The 19,678-nt window shown below is 42.6% G+C and overlaps 1 protein-coding gene across 2 annotated transcripts in view; it reads right to left on the bottom strand.

Annotated features, from left to right (window-relative positions):
• mpped1 (metallophosphoesterase domain containing 1) overlaps positions 1-19,678 on the bottom strand; it is a 99,265-nt gene that overhangs the window by 39,732 nt on the left and 39,855 nt on the right. The window lies entirely within an intron of this gene.

Genomic DNA, 19,678 nt, shown 5'->3' with positions numbered 1-19,678 from the left:
AAAGAACCTCTTTTGTTTTAAAGATATTAAGGCTGCAGTTCAAAATTCAATTCCATATTGTGATTGCATCACAAAATTCACATTCTTGGCTGATTCTTCTTGAGCAATGAAGTATGACACATACTGTATATGCTATGGAAATTAAAAGATTTCAGTCATGCACTTTTATAGAGGATATAACTACCTTTTATGAAAATATTGAAGAAGAAAATTAAGCCCTGATTTAAGTAATCAAACAGAGACGTTTGGCATAGAAAATATCCAATCAAATGAACATTCAAGATTACATTTGAATGGTCCAATAAAAAGCATGTTTGAAAAAAAAAAAACTAGAAAAATCTTGCAAAAAATTACTTAATGTTTTCAAAATCACTTTGAAACATGATGAAAGCCATCAGGGCCCTGCAAACAGCATGTGCTGTAATTTAGATTCCTGAGCAAGAGCAGTTTAACCCACAAATGCATGCTTTATAGTACACTGAACCACAATAAGGGCTGATAACAGGAGGGTTTCATGATCTTGTGGCTCTACTGTCTGACTCTGCTGTGGTCCACAATAAATATGCAGGTGGTGAATATGTGTCAGGACACTAGGAAACATAACGTGTATTCCCATCTTTTGCACGGCTCCTTTGTGCAGTTTTGCACCTGACAGCAATCATGTAATGTTCATCTTTTGTTGAGACTTTATACTACATTATAACTTAAATGGCTGGATTTCTCTAAATACATTTTATTTGGGGATAGTATTAACTTATTTATCTATTTTATTTTATTTATTTGAGAAAGTTCAATTAATTCTTGGTGAGCATTATTTTAAAGGCTACTTCCAAACACTTTTCTATGAGCACTGTCAGAACCAACAGAGCCGTTGTTTGGAATTCTCACACAGGAGAATAATATATTTGTTAAAGTCAATACTAGGTAGTTGGCAGGGCATCCATTTGATTTATATCCAACACTAATGTAAATTGACACCTCTAAGTTTGATTGTTTGAAAAACATGAAGTTACCTCAAAATCCTGCATGTAGGTCAACCACATTCCATTAAATTCAACAAATGAGATTAAAGGTAAAACTCAAATGAGCAGGGTCACTGTGAATCTTCGGCTTTAGTGATTTGGTTCTGATGGAAAAACAAAGAATAAGCTTAATGCAAGGTCTAGTCAGGTTATGGTGGCTCAGACAAAGCGTGGCTCCAGAGGACTCCAATGAAAAAAAGGACAAATGGACCTGGTTTTCCTTTGCCTGAACATGGGTAACCAGGGTCCCTCCCTGGAGCCAGGCTGGGAATGGGGCATGATTGTGACCACCAGGTGGCTGGGTCTGTACCCATGGGGCTCAGCCAAGCTCAGCCCAAAAGGGCAGTGTGGGTCCCAATTCTGACTCCAGGTGCATTGTGAGTGGAGTGGTAGCCAGACCTGGGGGACTTTGACTTTGCAGAAGCTTGCTCTTGGAACATGGAATGTTAACATCTCTGGTGGGGAAGGAGCCAGTGCACGAGGCTGAGAAGTTCCGGCTGGATATAGTTGGACTATAGCCATAAGGTGGTCGGTACTTGTCTAGGCCGTAACCCCTGACACCATTGGTGGACCCCAGCGGTGAAGGATTCAGTCAAGCCTCAGGAGTCCTACTGAGCTTTTCTGGCCTGTGGTGCTCCAGAGGAAGCTGACAAGTACTGGCAAGCCAAGCAGCAAGTGGCTGCAAGTGGTTGCTGAGGCAAAAAACTCAGACATGGAGTTTGGTGAGGCCATAGAGAACGTCTTTCAGCAGGTGCCAAGGAAATTCTTGTCCACCATCCAGGGGCTTGGGAGGGGAAAACAGTACACTGTCAAAACTGTGTACAGTGGGGATGGTGGCTGCTGACCTCAACTTAGAACTTTTTGGGTCAGTGAAAGGAGTAATTCCTAGGCCTCATCAATCCCGATGACATGCCTTCTAGTGAAGAAGCAGAGTTGGGTGACTTTGGCGTGGACTCCTATTTCCAGGGCTGAAGTTTACGAGATAGTCAAAAAAGCCCTTCAGCGGCAGGGTCCCGGGGTTGGATGAGATCCTTCCAGGGTTCTTTTTGACTGAATGTTTTGAGGCTGTCCTGCTGACACACCTCTGCAGAATTGCCTAGAAGGTTGGGGCAGTGGCACTGGATTGGCAAACTGGGGTGGCGATGATGCTCTTTAAAAAGGGTATGTGTTTTCCAACCACTCTTTTCAGCCTTCCTGAAAAAGCCCACTAAAGGGTGCTAGAGAGAAGGGTCTGACAGGTAGTTGAACCTTGGACCCAGGAGGAGCAATGTGGTTTTCCTCCTGGCCATGGAACAGTGGACAAGCTCTATACTCTCAGAGGGGTGCTTGAGGACAAATGTGAATGGAATACAGTCACTTGGCAGACGCTTTTAGAGTCCAGATGCCAGGGATTGAACCCAGGACCTCATTCATGCAACGCATATGCTGTACCACTGAGCTACACATTTGAATATGAGTTTGCCTTACCAGTCTACATGTGTTTTGAGGACCCGGAGAAGGCATTTGACCCCCAGGGAATCCTGTAGGGGCTACTCCAGGAGTATGGCATACTGGACCCTGTAATAAAGGGTGCTTGTATGATCTGTGTCAGAGCATGGGCCACATTGCCAGTTTTAAGTCAGATTCATTTCCAGTGAAGGTTGAACTCTGCCAGGGCTACGCTTTGTCTCTAAATTTGAGGGCATCTGGCTTAGTGGCCTTAGAATTGGGCCTCTGCTTTTTTGCGGATGACGTGGTTCTGTTGGCTCCATAGGGCGGTGATCTCCTCCTGCTGGAGCAGTTTGCAGTCAAAAGTGAAGCGATCAGGATGAGAATCAACACCTCCAAATCCCAAACCATGGTCCATAGCTAGAAATGGGTGGAGTGCTCACTCCAAACCAGGAAGGGGGTCCTATCTCAAGTGGAGAAGTTCAAGTATGTCGGGGTCTTGTTCACCCCGACATACTTACCTTCATTGGAGGTAAAGCTGGTGTCCTGCACGAGTTTAACATACTTCTCCAGACTTCCTCATACAATACCGGAGCTCCTCTCTTGGCACCCTGTCATATGCTTTTTCTAGGTCTACAAAAACACAATGCAGCTCCCTCTGGCCTTCTCTGTACTTCTCTACTAGCATTCTCGAAGCAAATATTGCATCTGTAGTACTCTTTCTAAGCATGAGGCCATACTGCTGTTCACAAATGCTGACTTCTGCTCTCATTCTCCTGCCTTTCCACTCTTCATCCTATTCAATGCCTTCCTCGCTTCACTTTCACCAATTTGTGCTACTTTGTGGTCTACAATAGTCACCTCTTCTATCCCGACCTTTCTTTAATTTTCACATTCATCAGCTCTTTAAAGTACTCTTTCCATCTTCCCATCACTCTTCTAGCATCGCTCAATACATTTCCCTCTCAATCCGTAATCACTCGGACCTGTTGTACATCCTCTCCATCATTATCTCTCTGTTTCACCAACCTGTATAGATCATTCTCACCCTCCTTACTATCCAACCGAGCATACAAGTCATCGTACGCTCTTTGTTTTGGCTTCGCTACGTCAAACATAACAATGAAAAGGTAAATATCTGAGCAGATACAGTAAATGCCTCACGTTTGTATAAGGCACCATATTCTGAGCAAATAATCTATTGTATCATGGTGTCATCAGGCAGATTATTACATCTGGATCTTTCCTGCAACTTTTATGGACTGCCTTGTGCTTTATCATCATGGCATTGTTTTTTTAGTTGAGAATGAAGGATATTCATTTGTAACATTTTTAGAAAATTAGGAATGAAAAAACTGAAAAACACCAAAAAAAACTTTTTTGCTTTGACCCAAAAAACCTAGACACCATTCACACAGTATGTATGAAGGAAAAATATCCATCCATCTTCTGCTGCTTATCTGAAGTCGGGTCGCGGGGGCAGCAGTCGGAGAAGGGATGCCCAGACTTCCCTCTCCCCAGCCACATGGTCCAGCTCTTTTGGGATCCCAAGGTGTTCCCACGCCAGCCAAGAGACATAGTCTCTCCAGCATGTCCTTGGTCTTCCCCGTGGCCTCCTCCTAGATGGACATGCCCAGCATACCTCCCTCAGGAGGCGTTCAGGAGACATCCTGACCAGATGCCCATGCCACATCATTTGACTCCTCTCTATTCAGAGAACCAGTGACTCTACTTTGAGCTCCTTCTGGATGGCTGAACTTCTCACCCTATGTCTAAGGGAGAGTCCAGCCACCCTGAAGAGAAAAATAATTTCAGCCACTTCTATCTGGGATCTCATTTTTTCAGTCACTACCCACAACTTGTGACCGTAGGTGAGGGTAGGAAAATAGAAGATGGAAAATAGAAGATGGAAAATAGAAAATGGAGATGTTCGCCTTCTGGCTCAGCTCCCTCTCTTGCTCTATCGCTCTATCACTCTCGCTCTCCCTCTCTCACTCTAACTTCATGCAGTTTAAAATAGCAAAGTCAAAACCCCCCCATATAAAAACATTTCAATATTCTACTGTAGGCTACCTGTGGGCCTCAACCCCAAACAGTGTTCTTGACAAGTGTCCACCAGAAGTAGAAAATGCCCCAGCGCATTAAATCAAGTGCACCAATCCCTTTCAGAAGTAGACCCGCATGCGCACTCACCTACCACTAAGCGAGATCTCTGATTGTTAGCTCATAAGCAGTTTCTTTTTCAAGCTTTTTTTTGTCATTTTAAAAGTGAACAAAATAACACCAAATGCATCTGTGTACTCTCCTACTCATTTTAAATGCAGCCTACTGGCCGGTGTCTCCCTGAGCCAGTCTTGGGGGGTGGTGTCTGTGACAGTATCTTCCACAGCCTGTCCCAAGCCCAGATAAATGCAGAGGGTAGCGTCAGGAAGGGCATTCGGCGTGAAACTTTTGCAAAAAACAAACATGCGAAGTAATCATAATCATAATGACCATATCATACCGGATCGGTCCAGGCCCGGGTTGACTGCCATTGGTACCAATGACCTACAGGGAATCTATGGAAATTGGGCAACTGTAGGTCAAAGAAGGAGAGGAGGAAGGCGTGTTCGGATGCAGAGAGAAGAGAAAAGCCAAGAGTCTGGGACTGAGGGTAGGGACATTAAATATTGAGACAATGACAGGAAAGGGAGAGCTGGTCAACATGATGCAGAGAAAGAAAGGTGATATACTGTGTGTCCAGGAGGCCAGGTTGGAAAGGTGAAACAACTAGAAGCTAGTAGAAGGCTTTAAGCTGTGCTATCATGGTACTGACAAGAAGAGAAATGGAATAGGAGTTATCTTGAAGGAGGAGGTTGTTAGGAATGCTCTGAAGGTGAAAAGAATGTCCAATACTCTTATGAGCCTGAAACTGGAAATTGAAGGTGTGATGCTCAGTGTTGTTAGTGGCTAATCCATGCAGCTAGAATGTAAGTTTGAAGAGAAGGAGAAGATCTGGAATGAGCTAGATGAATTGGTGCAGAATATCCCCAGAGATGAGAGAATGGCAATTGGTGCAGACTTCAATGGGCATGCTGATGAAGGCAACAGAGGAGATGAAGAAGTGATGGGCAGATTTGGTATACACGATAGAATTCAGAGGGAAATATGGTGGTAGATTTTGCAAAAAGGATGGAAATGTAGTTAACACTTTTTTCCTTTTTTCCAGAAAGGACAGGAGCATAGGGTAACTTATAAAAGTGGAGGTAGAAGCACGCAGGTAGACTACATCTTGTATAGACGAGGTAACCTTAAAGAGATCAGTGACTGCAAAGTAGTTGTAGGTGAGAACATAGCCAGACACTAGAGGGTGGTGGTTTGTAGGATGACTCTGGTGACAAGAAAGATCAACTGTACAAAGGCAGACTAGAGGAGACATTGATGGAAGCTCTTTTTGGGAGGAGTGTTGTATAGTATTCAAGGAGTTGAGAAAGGCACTGGGTGGTCAGGGACAGCTTCCAGATAATTGGGCAACTACAGCAAGTGTTATCAGGGAGACAGGGAGAAGAGTACTTGGCGTGTCATCTGGAAGGAAAGTAGATAAGGAGACTTGGTGGTGGAATGCAGAAGTGCAGGAGTATATACAGAGCAAGCGTTTAGCAAAGATGCGGAGTGGGTGAGTATTGTAGACCACAAAGCAGCACAGATAAGTATAAGGCATTGAAGAGGATGAAGAGTGGAAAGACAGTGGGTCCTGATGATATACCTGTGGAGGTGTGGAAGTGTCTAGGAGAGGCGGTAGTTTAGTTTCTGACTAGATTATTCAACAGGATCTTTGAGAGTGAGAAGATGCTTGAAGAATGGAGATGGAGTGTGATGGTGTCCATTTTTAAGAATAAAGGGGATGTGCAGAATTGCGGCAACTATTGAGGATAAATTTGATGAGCAATAAAATGAAGTTATGGGAAAGAGTAGTGGAAACTAGACTGAGACCAGAAGTCAGCATTTGAACAGCAGTACTATGACTTCATGCCTAGAAAGAGTACTACAGATGCAGTATTTGCTTTGAGAATGCTAATAGAGAAGTACAAGAGAGGAGCTCTGGTATTGTATGAGGAAATTTGGAGTGGCAGAGAAGTATATTAGACTGGTGCAGGACATGTATGCTAGCTGTGAGACAGTGGTGCGGTGTGCTGTAGGGGTAACAGAGAAGTTAAAGGTGGAGGTGGGACTTCATCAGAGATAATTTCTGAGCTCCTTCTTGTTTGCAATGGTGATGGATAGGCTGACAGATGAGGTTAGACAGGAATCTCCATGGACCATGATGTTTGCATATGACATTGTGATCTGTAGTGAGAGCAGAGAACAGGTTGAGGAAAATCTAGAGAGGCAGAGGTATCTTTGAAAAGGAGAGGAATGAAAGTTAGTCACAGCAAGACAGAATATATGTGTGTGAATGAGAGGAACCCGGGTGGAATGGCGAGGCTACAGGGAGTGGAGATCAAGAAGTTGGAGGATTTCAGGTACTTGGGGTCAACAGTCCAGAGCAACGGAGTGTGTGGAAAAGAGGTGAAGAGACAGGTCCAAGCAGGTTGGAATGGGTGGAGAAAAGTGTCAGGGGTACTATATGATGGAAGACTCTCAGCCAGAATGAAGAGAAAGGTGTACAAGACAGTGGTAAGACCAGCAATGCTGTATGGAGGATCCAGAAGAATAGGGTTACATGGAGATGGTTGATTCGCTGTGGCGACCCATGGAGAGAAAAGCTGAAAGGAGAAGGAGAAGAAGGAGAAGGAGAAGAAGAAGAAGAAGGATAAGAAGAAGTGGACGAAGGAGAAGAAGAAGAGGAAGAAGGAGAAGAAGAGGAAGGAGAAGAAGAAGACTCTCCTTCTCCTTTTAATAGGGGCATTTTGCAACAAACCTAAGGACATTAAACGTGTGCTACACGTTTCAAAGGCTGGGCGCAGGGGGAGACCACCAGGCTCTCTCACAGGGTAGGGGGAGGGAAGCAGGGCAAGAGCCTTGAGGAAAAGGGGGGGATGTCCGGCCAAGGCTCCTTCCAGCATGGACAGCTCAGAAATAATTGGGAATGAGTCAAAAGGAATTTTTTAAACAGAAAAGGTAGTTTTCTCAACTACATATACAGTGGGGCAAAAAAGTATTTAGTCAGCCACCAATTGTACAACTTCTCCCACTTAAAAAGATGATAGAGGCCTGAAGTTGGGTCTATTTTCACACCCGGAGTATAGCCGTGACACGGTTAATGAGGGATTTATACCAAGTTGCCACTCTCCCATGTTCCTGGTACAGTGTACCGCCACAGAATATTTTAGTGGTATGCAGTACCGAACCAGCTTACATTCCCCCCCGGTCAAACCCATCACCCACAATGTCAGACACACAACCATGCTGTTTGGAATGGGCTTTGATAGCTCAAAAGCCATTGAGAGTTCCTTTGCTAATACATTGGTTTCATTTAGATGAACAATGAACAATATTCTCCATTTGGTTGGTGGTTCGAGGTATTAGAGAAGACCACAAGTAACATATTTTCCGCACTATAAGGCACACTGGATTATAATATGCACCATCAATGAATGGCCTATTTAAAAAAAAAAATCATATATAAGGCGCACCACATTATTAGTACCATATAATAGAAGCTACAGTAGTGACTGGGATTGCGTTATGCATCCACTAAATGGAGCTGCGCTAAAGGGAATGGCAACAAAACAGTCAGATAAGTCAGTCAAACTTTATTAATAGAACACAAACCAATGTTTTGACAACTTCACTCAATCCAAAAAAAAAAGTTAGCGCATTCACAATAAGGTACCGTACGTACCGGTAGTTCTTACCGTTATTTGCACCGCCTTCGTTGAAAACAATGTATTTCCGACTCACTTTGTCACAGTTCAAAGCATTTCATAAAACAAAAGCGCCGAGAAGGACCACCTCTAAATTCATTGACGTTTATGTTGCTAGCTAGCACTGTTGCCTTCATTCCAATCGTGACTGTAGAGACGCTTCGACTTGCTGCTCTCTGCTCAACAACCCATTGTTCAAGTTTGTCCTGTAACTGTAGCCATCTCGCTTTGTTCCCTCAGAAACTCTGTTTGGTCTTCTGTACTTGGCTCAGGTCATCTTATTGCTTCCTCCCCTTCCGCACCATTGATTCGCTAATATTGAATTCTCTCACTAATGCTATATTCCCATGTTCAACTGCGTGACTGATCGCCTTGAGTTAAACTCTGCGTCATATGCGTGTCTCTTGAAAGGAGCCAGTTTGGGTTCTTTATACACACACAAGTGGTGTGGGACTGGAATTCCCCTTTACCGTTTTTACCAATGCTACTTTGGCGGCACGCACACACGCACACCAATGGAAATGAAAATGCACCCTTCGTCATATCCCAGGATGCACCGCATGCTACTTTTTATACGGGAGAAAATGGAGTCGGCGGCTGCTTCCCGTAGTTGCGGGCCTCTTGCGGCTCAATATTGATCAATATATAAGGCCATATTTGTATTTAATGCATCAGTTTTCAGGATAAACTCCAAACCACAAACAGTTACGCTGCCTTTCATGATTGCCTTTTGACTTATCTCAACAGGAAAATGGAAAAGAAGCAGAAAAAAGAAAATTGTTGCTGTCTTGGGCTAGTGTAAATGAGTGGTGAAAGACAGGAAAAAAAACATTAGGAGGTAGAACTGACTGAATTGGCGAGGGACAGACTATAATCGCCCAGGTCTTTGGATACAGTAGCAAGAAGAATTTGAAAGCATCATATACTTAATTTTCCTCTATAGGGATCAATAAAGTATTGTCTTATCTTACTTGGTATACGGTACATCTGTATGTGAGGTTGCAATGGGAATATTAAGCCAGCTTGCTGCCACTTCTTCCCTCTTGCTTTTCCCAAAACAGCAATCTCTTTAGTAGTTAGTAGTAAATAGTTAAGTTTGATTCTGCCAATCATCAGGTGAGAAATTAAGCTTGAACATCTGATGACCATTGGTTCCCTGGGGATGTCATTAGTACTGGGCCTATACTGGGACTTCATAGCACTTACTACCCCGTCTCATTAGTCCCAGACTTTTGACAAATGTTCCAGCATTGTGACAAAATAGGAAAGTATTAACAAAGCAAAGCAACTGTGCAGCATACAATGCAGTACGTCCGATGCACCTTCTGTGCCGGCTTCAACATTTTGTTCCGGGGTTTGTCTTATCCTATCCTATCTTTGCACCATGCTCCAGCACTTACAAAATTTTATGGAGAAATCTCTACTCAATATTGATGCATTTTTTTTAAGTAATTCAATAAATAAATCCATCTATCCATTATCTACTGCTTATCCTACTCAGTGTTATGGGGGATGCTGGAGCCTACTCATCGGGCAAGAAGCGGGGTACACTCTGGACTGGCTCCCAATCAATCCACAGCCACATGAACACAGAGAACCATTCACTCACTCATTCAAACATCTGGGCAATTTTTCCCAATGACCCTGCTGCATGGTTTTCAACTGTGAAAGGAAACCAGAGGAAACCCACGCAGACACAGGGAGAACATGTACACTTCACACAGAAAGGAATTGAACTAGGGTTGATCTTCCAGGCAAAAATGCTAACCACTGGGCCACCGTGTCACCTAAATAAGTGCATACATATATAAAAATAATGAGAATGATGAACACAACTTTACGGCCTTACTGTTAGGGAAAAAGAATAATGAACAGAAAAAGAGTTAACGACAGCTAAACCTGCAATTTGAGTGCTATTTGTGCAATATCAGATTTTTTTACACACAAGCTCACTGAGACAAATTAGCATAACTATTGTGTTATCTTGGCACCCTTTTGATATGATTATTGATCTGTTCCAGCAACTACACTCATCTAACACTTGCATTTTGCAATTTACTGCAAAAACCAAGGGAAAATACAGCACAAAATACTTTTGTTTTCTTTGTTTATGAAGGAGCTGCTAAAGTTAGTCATCTGTTGTAAAGAGTGAACTATTTATATCAAGACAAAATATAAAGCTACAAAAAGCATTCGAAGAGGAAAACTGGTAGCCCAAGGTGCTGGATAATTTGATCAATGCAAAGATGAGCACGCCCTACTAACCATAACTACTGTATGTAAGCACAATAACACAACTAGGTAGTGATTTTGTTCAATGCATAAAGTTCAAGTCAGCTACCATTAGAAATACTAACAAACAAGTGTCAGGCAGCTAAATAGATGAGCATCTATTGTCATATACCTATAGATGTGCAGCCTGTTGTGCAAAAATGTGAAGCCGTGTTAAAACATAGAACTCATTTTAATTTACTTGGAAAATACATTATCGATGGAGCCCTTTATTTCTCTGGGTTGCATTATAGACTACAATAAATTTTATTTCTTTTTTTACATGAATGAATTGCTGTCTCTCTTATCGTTGCTCATTGTTGGACAGCAATATGTATGTGCATGTTAAAGAGTGTGCATACAGTAAAATATTATCCTGCATCATCAGATGCAACACATTGGGCTTTGTATAAGTTACCACTCTTTATATCCTGCAGATAAAATGGTGTCACGTCTGGCAAAAATATTGCAGTAATCTCAAGTCTTCTTTTTTTTTCTTTTTTTCCTTCGGCTTTTCCCTTCAGGGGGTCACCACAGCAACCCTTTCCATTTAACCCTATTCTCTCTGTCCTCATTTCCCACATCAGCTACCTTCATATCCTCTCTCACTACATCCATGAATCTTCTCTATGGTCTTCCTCTAGATCTCCTGCTTGGCAGCTCCAATTACAGCATCCGTCTACCAATATATTCACTATCCATCCTCTGTACATGATTGAACCATGTCAGTCTGGCTTCTCTGACCTTCTCTCAAAAACATCTAACATGGTCTCTCCATCTGATGGATTCATTCCTGATCCTATCCTTGTCACTGCCAAAGAGAACCTCAGTATCTTTATCTCTGCGATCAACACCTCTACCTTTGTCTGTTTGTCTATGTCACTGTTTCTAAGCATCACTGGTTTCACCACTGTCTTGTACACCTTTCCTTTCAGTCTGGCTGATAGTCTTCTGTCACATAGTAACCCTGACACTTTTCTCCACCCATACCAGCCTGATTAAATCTGTTTCTTTATCTCTTTTCCACACTCTTCGTTGCTCTGGACTGTTGACCCTAAGTACTTGAAAATCCTCCAACTTTCCACCCGGGTTTTTCTTATTCACACACATATATTCTGTCTTGCTGCGACAAACCTTCATTTCTCTCTATTCTAGAGCATACCTCCAGCTCTAAAGGTTTTCCTCAACCTGTACCCTGCTCTCAAATGGCATCTGCGAACATCATTTTCCCCACTATCTGTTGCTCTGGACTGTTGACCCCAAGTAACTGAAATCCTCCAATTTCTTGATCTCCATTCCCTGTAGCCTCACTGTTCCAACAGAGTTCCTCTCACTCACACACATATATTCTGTCTTGCTGCGACTAACTTCATTCCTCTCCTTTCCAGAGCATACCTCCTCCTCTCTAGATTTTCCTCAACCAGTTTTCTGCTCCCACTACAGATCACAATGTCATCTGCCAACATCATATTCCATGGAGATTCCTTTCTAACCTCATCTGTCAGCCTGTCCATCACCATTGCAAACAAGAAGGGGCTCAGAGATGATCTGTGATGAAGTCCCACCTATACTTTGAACTTCTCTATTACCCCTACAGCAGACCTCACCCCTGTCTCAAAGCTGGCATTGATGTCCTGCATGAGTCTAACATACTTCTCTCCCAACAGACTTCCTCATACAATACCATAGTTCCTCTTGCTGTACCCTGTCATATGCTTTTTCTGGGTTTACAAAAGTGCAATGCAGCTCCCTCTGACCCTCTCTATACTTCTCTATTACCATTGTCAAAGCAAATACTGTATCTGTAATATGCTTTTTGGCATGAGGCCATACTGCTGCTCACAAATGCTGACTTCTGCTCTCAGTCTAGTTTCCACTACTCTTTATAATAACCTCATTGTATGGCTCATCAACCTCGTCCCTCTATGGTTGCTGCAATTCTGCACATCCCCCTTATTCTTAAAAATGGGCACCTCATACTTCTTCTCCATTCCCCAGACATATTCTCATGCTCTAAGATCCTGCAGCTCTTCACGGTAGTCTTTCCATCTTCCCATTACTCTTCTAGCATATGTCAGTATGTTCCCTTCTTTCCTTAATCACCCAGAACTGCTGTAAATCCTTTCCATCTCTATCTCTCTGTTTCACCAACCTGTATAGATCATTCTTTGCCTCCTTACTGTCTAACCGAGCATACAAGTCAATGTACACCCTTTATTTTGCCTTTGCTATCTCTATCTTAATCTCACGCTACATCTCCATGTACTCCAGTCTGTTCTCTTCAGTCCTCTCAGTATCTCACTTCTTTGCTCATCGCTCTCTCTGTATATACTCCTGCACTTCCTCATTCCACCACATAGTCTCCCTATCTACTTTCCTTCCAGATGACACACCATGTACTCTCCTACCTGTCTCTGATCAGATTAGCTGTAGTTGTCCAATCATTTGGAGGCTCTCCCTGACAACCCAGAGCCTTTATCAACTCCTCCCTGAAACACCTCCACATGGACTCCATTTCCCAAATCCCCTCAACTAATCCTGGCGGATCTTCATCAGTTCCACAAATTCTATGACTTGCCTTTCCTCGCAAGTCCTCATTCCTAATCCATGTCACGCCTTTCCTTACTAGTTCAAACAGAGACTCCCACAACTTTAAAAACAACCCGGACCCAAGCACAGTCTTCCATCCGTGGCCTTGTATATAAAAGCCTTATTTACCCAGTGTTCTTGCACTGGATAGGATCAGGAATGAGTCTATCAGAGGAACAGCACATGTTAGATGTTTTGAAGAGAAGGCCAGAGAAGCCAGACTGAGATGGTTCGCTCAAGTACAAATCAGGGCTCGTGAGTATACTTGTAGACGGAGGCTGGAATTGGAGTTGCCAGGCAGGAGGTCTCGAGGAAGACCAAAGAGAAGATTTATGGATGTAGTGAGAGAAGATATGAAGGTAGTTCGTGTGAGAGAGGAGGATACAGAGAATAGGGTTAGATGGAGAAAGTTGATTCGCTGTGGCGACCCCTGAAGGGAAAAGCCGAAAGAAGAAGAAGGGCTTAAAATGCAGACTCTCAGCTGTAATTTTAGAATATTCACATACAAATTGGAGCAAGGGTTTAGGAATTACAGCTCTTTAATACGTACCCGCCTTTTTTTCAAGGGACCAAAAGTAATCGGACAATGACTCAGAAGGCTGTAAAACAATAACAAGGCTACATGGGCTCTTCCCTCAGTAACCTATCATCAATTAAGCAGGTAAAAGGTCTGGAGTTTATTCCAGCTGTGCCCTTTGCATTTGGAAGCTGTTGCTGAGAACAAACAACATGCGGTCACAGTGGAGGTGAAACAGACCATCCTGAGGCTGAAAAAAAGAAGAAAACTGTCAGAGAGATAGCAGAAATGTTACGAGTGGGCAAATCAACAGAAGATAGTGAATAATGATACCATTTTATCTGCTGGATATAAAGAGTGGTAACTTAAACAAAGCCCAATGTGTTGCATCTGATGATGTAGGATAATATTTTATTGTATGCACTGAAACTACCAGGTCCTTCACATGCACATACAACCATGAGCAAAGGTAAGAGAGAGAGAGCAATTCATTCATATAAAAAAAGAAATAACATTTATTGTAGTCTATAATGCAACCTGGAGAAATTCCTTGATATTACTGAAGAAGAAGAAGAAGATAGGGATAAACTTTCTGCTCAGATTTAGCCAAATGCAGCAAAGTTGATTGGACGGCACTTCACAGTACAGATGGACAATGATCCAAAATAAACTGAAAAAGCAACCCAGGAGTTTTTTAAAGCGATGAAGTGGAATATTCTGCAATGGCTGAGTCAATCACCAGATCTCAACCCAATCGAGTATGTATTTCATTTGCTCAAGACAAATCTAAAGCAGAAAGACCCACAAACAAGCAAGCAGCAACAGAAGACTGCTGCAGTAAAGGCTTGGCAAAGCATCACATAGGAGGACACCCAGCCTTTGGTGATGCCCATGGGCTCCAGACTTCAGGCTTGCAAAGGATTCTCAACAAAATATTGAAAAGTATAGTTTTAATTAGGGGTATGTTTATTTTTTTCCAATTACTTTTGAGCCCCTGAAATGGGCGTTTGTATAAAAAGAGCTACAGTTTCTGCATGTTTAATCCTATATTTTTGTTCAACCCCTTGAGTTAAACCTTAAAGTCTGCACTTCAATTCTATTGTAGTACTTTGATTTTATATCCAATGTGGTGGCACACAGAGCCCAAATCATGAAGATTATGTCACTGTCCAAATATTTCTGGGCCTAACTGTACATCCACGAATGACACTCTGCAGGTATTATTCATCGTCTCCCATGGGGGTGGCCTTCTTTTTTGTCATAAAAAAAGATGTCTCTCTCCGACCTTTTGTGGACAACAGAGGACTATACCAAATCCCCATAAAGAATAAATATCCTTTACCTCGACTTTCTTCAGCCTTCGAACTTGCTCAAGGAGCCACCCTTTTTTCCAAGCTCGACCTCCACAATGCTTACCACCTTATTCGAATCCTCCAGGGAGCTGAATGGAAAACAGCCTTCAAGACCCCCATTGGAAAACCTAGTCATGCCCTTTGGACTTTGCAATGCCCCAGGGGTGTTTCAAGCACTCATAAACGATGTACTCCGTGGCTTTCTGATCATCTTTGCTTTGTTTATCTGGATGACATTCTTGTTTATTTCAAGACACTAGCTGACCACCAAAACATGTCCGCCTGGTCCTTCAACAACTCTGAGAGAATCGTCTCTATGTCAAGGCCGAAAAATGTGAATTCCACAAGCCATCTCTTTCTACAGGGTGGACAGCTTCGCTTGTTCTTAAGGTTCTTCTTGCCATCAAACTTGCTTTGGAGGAATTGCGGCCTCGGTTGGAGGGCGCTGACCATTATGTGCTAGTCTGGACAGATGATAAAAATCTTCCTTACTTACAGTCAGCCAAACGTCTCAACTCACATCAATCCCTTTGGTCTCTTTTCCTTTCCCGATTCAACCTCTCCATCTTGTATCGCTCAAGTGCCCAAAACCCTAAGCCAGATCCGCTTGCCCAACACAGACAAGACCCCAGCTCGCACCCTGCCACTGAACTGCACTGTTGGGGCTCTTTCCTGGGACACTGAAGATGTCATCAACCAGACAGAACCAGATCCCAGCACTGGTCGACCAGACAGAATATACATCACCTCCTTGGTCCGATCTCGTGTCATTCACTGGGCCCACTCTTCCGAATTCCCTGCCTATCCTGCTGTCAGCTGAACTGTTGCCCTCATAAACCACCATTTCTGATGGCCGTCCATCCACAAGAATGTTAAAGACTACATCCTTGATTGTCCTGTTTGCATATGCAGCAAATCCTCCTACTGACCAAGGATTCCTTCAACCCTTGATCATTCCGAAGAGACCCTGGTCGAATATTGTGATCAATTTTGTCACTGGACCCCCCCCAAAGGTATGACCACCATTCTCACCATCATAGACTGTTTTTCTAAAGCATGTCACCTTGCTGCCCTCAGAAAGCTCCGCTCAGATTTTCAAACCACGCAAATGCTGGTCAAGCTCAAACATGTCTTCTGTCTCCATGGTATCCCCCAGGAGATTCTGTCTAACCGTGGACCTAAATTCACCTCCCAGGCGTGAAAACAGTTCTGGCTCGCACTTCAATGCCAAGGTCTCTCTCACCTCAGGTTTTCATCCCCAGTCCAACGGTCAGATGAAACGGATGAATCAGGAAACTTGAGGCCACTATCATATACCTCAACTCCAAAAACTCTTCTGAATGGAATCTGTTGCTCCTCTGGGTCGAGTATGCTCACAACTTGCACATGTCCACTGCCACTGGCCTATCTCCCTTCGAAATCTCCCTGGCTACCAGCCCCCACTCTTCCCAGCAGATGAAAGGGAGATATCAGTCACTTCAGTCCACAATCACATTCGTCGCTGCAAACATATCTGGGTGTGTTAAAACACACCTCCGAATATAAACACCACTTTGGTTATAGGAAACGGATACCTGCTCCAATATAATCGCCTAGGCAGATTTGGCTCTCATCTCGCAACATCCCTTTGAAGTCCATTTCTAGGAGTTAGCCCTAGAGTCCGTAATCAGTCCTATTGCGGTTCATCTCCGCCTACCTCCTAGCCTCCACGTTCACCCAACCTTCCATGTGTCCTTGCCAGCACCTTGTGAAAGCGGTTAGCAAAGAAGAAGTGAGAAACTGAGGGGACTGAAGAGATCAGAAAGGAGTACAGGGAGATACAGCGTAAGGTAAAGGTAGAGGTAGCAAAGGCAAAACAAAGGGCGTACGTTGACTTGTTTGCTCAGTTGGACAGCAAGGAGGGAGAGAATGATTATACAGGTTGGCAGAGAGATAGAGATGGAAAGGTTGTTCAGCAGGTCCAGGTTATTAAGGATAGAGAGGGAAATGTATTGGCAGATGCTAGAAGAGTGATGGGACAATGGAAAGAGTACTTTGAAGAGCTGGCGAATGAGGAAATGAGAGAGAGGGAAGGGTAGAAAAGGTGACTATTGTAGACCACAAAGTAGCAGAGACTAGTAAAAGTGAAGAGCGAAAAGCATTGAAGAGAAAGAAGAGTGGAAAGGCAGTGGGTCCTGAGGATATACCTGTGGAGGTGTGGAAGTGTCTCGGAGAGGCAGCGGTAGAGTTTCTGACTCGATTATTCAACAGGATCTTAGAGAGTGAGAAGATGCCTGAAGAATGGAGACAAAGTGTGATGGTGCCTATTTTTAAGAATAAAGGGGATGTGCAGAATTGTGGTAACTATAGAGGGATAAAGTTGATGAGCCATACGATGAAGTTATGGGAAAGAGTAGTGGAAACTAGACTGAGAGCAGTCTTAGAGAATGAGAAGATGCCCGAAGAACGGAAATGAAATGTAATGGTGCCCATCATTAAAAATAATGCTGGAATTGGAGCTGCCAGGCAGGAGGTCTAGAGGAAGACCAAAGAGAAGATTTATGGATGTCGTGAGAGAGGTTTTGAAGGTAGTTGGTGTGAGAGAGGAGAGAATAGGGTTAGATGGAGAGAGTTGATTTGCTGTGACGACCCCTAAAGTAAAAAGCTGAAAGGAGAAGAAGATTTTGTACAATGTGAAATGTGTAACACAAATATTGTACTCATTTGAGTTACACAGCAAATACAACTTCAGATAGTTTCAGAACATGCAAATAAAATAGTCACACTGTTTCTGGCAGTGGAGTTAGTTTTCTTTTGATGTTTGGTTGGGAGATAATGCGTGAGAAAAAGCAACACATTTAATTTGCAATAACGACACAACATCCCTTTATATAACTCAGGCATGATGGAAAAAAATAATGCCAAAAATCCCTCATAATTTTAGGATGATTTGCAACAAGTTATACTTTACTTGAGCTACTACACCAGAATAAAGTTTGGATTTAGTTTCTCATTTCATTTATATTCAGCAATTCATTTGTTCCTCCTAAACATTGAAATAATCATATCAATGTGCTATAGACTAAGTTATCTGAGATTAAATTCTTTTCACTTTATGTTTATTAAAAAATATTTCATATCTCATGTAATAACTTATCATGTCAATCTTCTGGTAGACTCTCAGCTGTTTAGATATGTTGCCTTTGTATCTGGTGAAAACTGCAGTGAATCTACAAACATAAATGTTCCCCTATTAATGATGTTGTCTTAGGTCAATTAATTCAATAGCTAAAGCAAGACCTGTTGTCACTTTCCATAATTAAAGAATCATCACTATTGTACTTTATGGTTTGTGCATGAGTACAATGTCGACATCACTGATTCCATAGTTTGATATTTACCCAAGATTAGTATCTTGCATCTTTATTTTGAAAAAAAATTGTGTGCATATTTCAGTCTCATATTTTTGAGCAACAAGATGAAAGCATTGGATTCAGAACATATTTCACTGATCATCCGGACAGTCTGATGTTTGCACCTTAGTGGTGTGCCATGAAAGTAGTTTTGATGGCAAAATGTATAACCCATAGAGTGGAATGTGGCATCACCATGGAAGCAGATGTACTGGGACATGCCCTATCCCATGACTCATACTGGAGAAAGCTACATTCCTTGAAGGTGGATGGTACAAACATTGTCTGCACCATAAAGCAACATCAAAGCCTATCAAGTAAGTTGGGAAAAATGGTATTCAAATAAGAAAAAGAGGACAAGAAAAAGAAGTTCATGGAGGAGAAAAGAATGGACTTGCCTCATTAAAACACAGTCAGGATATGGTAGAGATAAAATACAGTAGTAATAGCACATGTTTGGAGTGGTGGATATGTGTAATTATAGAGATAAAAAGGAAGGGGAAGAAGGTGGCAGGAGGCAACAGAAAGGAATAAAAAGAAAAGGAAAGAAGAGAAGCAGACAGTACAGGAAAGGCGTACACGCACAGCCTCAAGCTGGCGACCCTGTGTGTTGCAGGAATACGCATGCATGCGCACACACACACACACACACACACACACACACAAAAACAAGTTTGCCATCCAAGGCAAGTGAGGCGGTGTATAATCTATTAGACCCACAGCAGAGATATTCACACATTTCTACAATGTTCCATGAACATGCACTCAGATTTGTCACCTTATGTGCCTACTACCATACTACCACCAGCCAGGGCCAGCCGGTGAATCTGAATAAAATCATCTCTTCCTTATCCATCCCTCTGTTTCTTTCCATTTCTGAGTTCCCTCACACAAAACATACATGCCAACATAATAGATGGGAGCATCACAATTCAAGTGTAACGAGTGGACTTCAAATGTTTTGCATCACTTTGTTTTCAAGTAGTCTTGGGGGCATGGTTGCATCAGACACTTATATGATGATTATAAATTATTATTTTTACAAATAACAGTTGTGCACCCGAGCACATCGATATCTCTAGGTTTCATTATTTCTGCATCATATGCAGAGCTGTTTTTCGCTGTTTTCCACCTTGCCATGACAACAAATATGACAACAGCATATTTCCTGGCCAATAGCATCTCAAATTAACTTCAGACAATATGTTAAAACATTGTTTTCCAGCTTACAGGAAAATAATTTGTCTTTGAGCTGATGTGT

The sequence above is a fragment of the Fistularia commersonii genome, chromosome 5, assembly GCF_037954325.1.
Source record: "Fistularia commersonii isolate RoL2024-O1a breed Wild chromosome 5, RoL_Fcom_v1.0, whole genome shotgun sequence".
Classification (NCBI taxonomy): Eukaryota; Metazoa; Chordata; class Actinopteri; order Syngnathiformes; family Fistulariidae; genus Fistularia; species Fistularia commersonii.
The sequence above is the reverse complement of the archived record's forward strand: the minus strand, read 5'-3'. Positions and strand labels throughout refer to the sequence as shown.